Consider the following 4665-nt stretch of genomic DNA (forward strand, 5'->3'; position numbering starts at 1 on the left):
TGTTTTTGACCACTTACAACCAAAATAAGATTTTTTCCTTATTTTACCCAAATTTTGTTACAAATTTACCCTAAAAATGTTTCAATTTACCCTAAAAATGTTTCAATTTACCCAAACTTGATGAAATTTACCTAAATGTGGTCCAAATTTTTTCCAAATTTTCGTAGCTAGGACCCTGTGAAACCGAGAAAATCCCATGCTTTTTTAAATGGAGATTTTATTGTTTTAAGTGATCAAAAACATTTTCGGTTGCCATAGCAAAATGAATGGGTAGTGCAACATCTACTTTTGTAAAATTTCATATCTCATGTAGGTCTACATTACGCCCGACTTTGATAAAATCGGCAATAAACACCTCGGGTACTCTCCTTGTTAGATCAGATGTGTGCAAATTTAGCCAGTATTTGTATGATGTATGCAGATTTGTTCACTTGCGTGCAAATTTTAAATGGCGTTTTATGAGTTGTGCATAGTTGTTCAAAAACTTGCAGAATTGATTTACCTCAGGTCGGTTTTTTCTAACAGTGTAACAAATTGAATGTAACATATTCTTTATAGATGACCCCTACTTTAACAGTTTGCTTTATTATAAGTTATCTAATATTTCGATCTGAATAAACTGCCCCAAATAAGCCATCACTACCAAACACTATAAAATTAAAAAGTATTTAAACTTAATTTAATAAAGTTGCAATGTTCAAAATTGAATTAATCAGTTTCATTTAATTTGATGAGCCCTCGAATGAAAGTAAACTAATAACTACAAACATGGAACCATTATTCGGTGGTAAATAAAGTTTATCAAGCGGCCAAGATTATTTATTACCGAAACTAAAAAATATTATGCCTCGTTTGGCGCACTGTTAAAAATAAAGGTTTATAAAACGACCAAAATTGGACTTTTAATTTATTTCAAACCATTTGGTTACTGAAAACGGTCTAATCAATTATTTTAGACCCATTTTACTCCTTCATGGTTATTACAATACCTTTTGGGGTATTGAAAGGGAACGAGCCCTATGAATAAACCTTTTCCTGTCCTGTATAAAAAAGTGATGTTCTAACATTTAATCCTTTTGACTACCCATTTAATTCCCTTAAACGAAGAAAAAAATGATATGGACCAATTTCGAGACTAGTATTTGAATACTACGTTAGTGTAGGGAGCTGTTGGCTCGATCTCGTGGCATGCAGGGCTTGCCACCACCCTCCTACGCATTGTTAACCCGGCCACCTGAATTAAAGGCTTCAAAAGTCGCTTGATGACTTAGGCCTAAGGTGGTGCCTTGGGTATTAGCCTAGCTGATTATTATTATTTTATTAATATTTTCTTTAAAATAACATAATGCGAAGAAATTCCAATCACCAGGAATATTTAACTAAGGTTAAGTCTTTAAAAATTTGATAACAGATTTAAATATAGGGGATATTGATTATTTCGTCAAACTATTATAACCCAAATAACAGCACCAAAGAGTTCTTGCTATGTGTATATCAAAAACTGAAAATATTAAATGATACTTTACGTGATCAACTCCCTTCGTTCAACGACTATTTATCCCTAGCGAAAACCAGCCTAATCTGGCCATGTTAATGGTTAATCTATTGAGTCGTATTGAATAATAATAAAAAAATTAAATAAGGGCCTATAAAGTTAAAAATGATTAACTTCTTACTGTTTATGAAGTAAAAAGAATGTAAAATAAGTACATAAACACTCCACAAAAGGACTGAATTTGGGGAGCAGAAGGTTTAAATATGTTTTATGATAAAACCCTAAATGGTCTTAAATATTAGAAAATGTTTTAAGCACTTTAGAGGTCTAAAATAAAACCTTTATTTTTAACAGTGCGACACTAAAAGTCTGGGCTCTCTCCATTTAAATGGTGAAAATTTATTACCAAGGAAAATGAACCTTAACTGAAATTAACTGAAATAGCCCACGCGATAAAATGGTGTCGTTAAATCAAAAACACAATGTATATATAGATAAACTAACATTTATTAACTCCAAGTTACAGGTTTTTATTGATTTTTCCATATGAAGATGGACAAGTCGGCGAAGCTAAAATCGATGTAGTGTTTATGAACCCAAGTAACAGCTACGTTTCTGCAATCTTTCTTGGCTATGCAACAACCCCAGTGCGCTCCGTACAAGTCATTCAGCTTGTTCATGGTTTCAAGGCTGCGTAATACCAGTGATCGATCCTCGTTATGCTGTCCTCGGCTATCTGCAAAACCTTCTTGGTCATCTCTGCGGTCATTTCATTTTGAAAAATATCTGGATGCTTAAAAGCTGCCCGGGCTCGTTTGTTAATCTCCATTCCATTTCGTTCCATTTTGCGTCAAACTAAAAGGAATACGGAGCTTAGAGTAGCACTCTCCTAGTGAAACCTATTCAACCTTCGTTCGCGATTTTTATATTCTCTAAAGAGGATTGCTGTCAGATGTGTGCGCGGGATTTTTGAATTAATATTAATTTTAACCCTACTAGTAGGTGTAGAGAGCCTTTGGTTTGACAGGCACGAAGGGCCTACCAGCAACCACCTACGCTGTATAACGCGGCCAATTTCGATAGAAGGTCTTTTGAAACTCAAAGTTTAGCCACAAAGTTTCCATTAAAGGTATTAGCAAAAAGTGCGATTAAACTGCATCAAGGAAATATTACTCGCAGTTTCCTAAAACCAATGGTTTTAAAATAAATTGTAATTTCATTAATTAAAATTAATCTTTAAAAGTGGTAAATATTCATCCTCGCCGTAACTTTCCGTAAATAAATTTTTAAAAACTAACCTTGTCAAGATGCCCAGAAGAAAAAAAGCCAACAATTTCGTTTCCAGGAGCGGTTCTCTTTTCGCCAGTGTTTTATCAGAGAGTAACGTCGATATGTAAGACGAAACGTTTTTATACCATAAAGCCCTGCAATACAGATATCTTATCATTCTGATTTCTGAATAATAATATAATAAACTTTCTTCATATCGAAAAAGCGTGTAGGCCTAATTTTAGTTGATTTCGTACATAATTTCTTTGAAGTATTATTTTTAACAAATCTTTAGCTTTAAAATTACAATTACTCATATTAGAACTACCAAGAACCCATAGACGTACTAAGAACACGTAATCATAGCATTAGCCCGTCGTGGAGCCTCCTAATCTATATTTTCAAAATAAGCCCCACCTTTTTATATTTTCGGCCTGTAGTAACTTAAGTATAGTTAGAAACGTTTGTTATTTAATTTAGTTGCTTTATTAATTTTAAAAACCAGCAATATAGGATTTCCAGGCGCCTATACACTCTTTTACGGACGTATCGACCACCCTTTACCATCTCCCATGTGGCGGCCGCCACCGCCGTACTTCCTCTGCCCCCACTATTGAATTTTTCCCCCCTAACGGGTCCCCTCCCCATGTAGTCAAGCTATGGATTCCCCCCAGATATTCGAATACATTTCTCGTGATTTTAAGAGTTAACAAATATTTCCTATGTATTTCTTAAAGACGATAACGTGCCATAAGTTCGGTTGATAACCATTTTAGAATAAGCTTCCGTGTTCGTTTAAATAAATAGTATTAATACAAGCCAAATTACTAGAAATCGTTAAATTTAGTCTTAAAAAGTGAAATTTTCATTTTGAACAACCCTGATAATTACTTTTTCTTATTGAATTGCTTATATATAGGTACTTTTACTAAAACAAGACGTACGACGGTCAGAATACACACAATCCTTCTAATGTGTTAAGTTTGTTTGAGCTATTCACAGCAACCTGCAACGCCGGTATCACAACCAAAATATATCCACGGTCACACATATATACATATTTACACTTATTTGTTACTTCTAGTCATACTTTGAAAGCATAGAAGATCAGTGACGGTAGGGCTCGGCAAACCGTTAAAAATTAACGGTAAAATGAGAGGTTAATTGTGATTTACCGAAAAAAAGGGTTAATTTTCATCGGTTATTTTTGCTTTTAATATACAAAAGATAATGTTTCGGAGGTTATTTTTTGAAATATATATTTTAAGACCACTAACTTTACACCTTATAGAAAAGGCTTTTCAACTGTATCAATAGGTATTAGAACGTTTAAATTTATTAACATTTAATTGTTTTAACAATTTATAACAAAAATATTTCTTATAGATTTTTTAAAATATTATTAAAATTATATTACACTGCCGTTAATAAATATTATGATTTTTTGTTAATCGTTTTTTTGTGAAAATATAAGGACTATGCGATTGGTTAACGGCTAGATAAGAATAATAAGTCTTTAGATAGGCACATAATTGTTATTTTTACCTCTCCGAGGGGACAAAGTCCCCTAGGAGGGGTTATACAACCACCGTGTCTGTCTGTGGGTCTGTGGGTCTGTCAGGCCTGCGAACGCGTTCGCATTTTCGGTGCAAAGTGTAATCACTGTGTACGCAGTTTCTCAAAGGGTTGGCAAAACCACCGTGTGACGGTGAGCGTTAACGGATGCATTTGCGGTTTGGTTTGGATGGTGTTTTTTCGCTCACCGTCGTTACGGTTTGGTGTATTACGTTTTTGTAATGTTTATGCGTAGGTTGTGAGTGTTGAATTTGTTGTGTTAGTGTTCTGATGGTTGTGCATGTTGAGTCTATATGGGCGTTTTCTCTCTAACTTCTTCTTAATGA

At 34.0% G+C, this 4665-nt stretch overlaps 1 long non-coding RNA gene across 1 annotated transcript; it reads right to left on the reverse strand.

The window, feature by feature from the left end:
• Positions 1–2014: 2014 nt before the first annotated feature.
• LOC149945789 (uncharacterized) lies at positions 2015–3880 on the reverse strand. The gene is made up of 3 exons (XR_016481038.1): positions 3855–3880; positions 2794–2919; positions 2015–2350 (listed from the first exon to the last, which is right to left on the reverse strand). It is a non-coding gene; the product is annotated as an uncharacterized LOC149945789 (long non-coding RNA).
• Positions 3881–4665: the final 785 nt, after the last annotated feature.

This window comes from Leiobunum rupestre, chromosome 5, assembly GCF_980474605.1.
Source record: "Leiobunum rupestre chromosome 5, qqLeiRupe1.1.hap1, whole genome shotgun sequence".
In the NCBI taxonomy this organism is placed as follows: domain Eukaryota; kingdom Metazoa; phylum Arthropoda; class Arachnida; order Opiliones; family Sclerosomatidae; genus Leiobunum; species Leiobunum rupestre.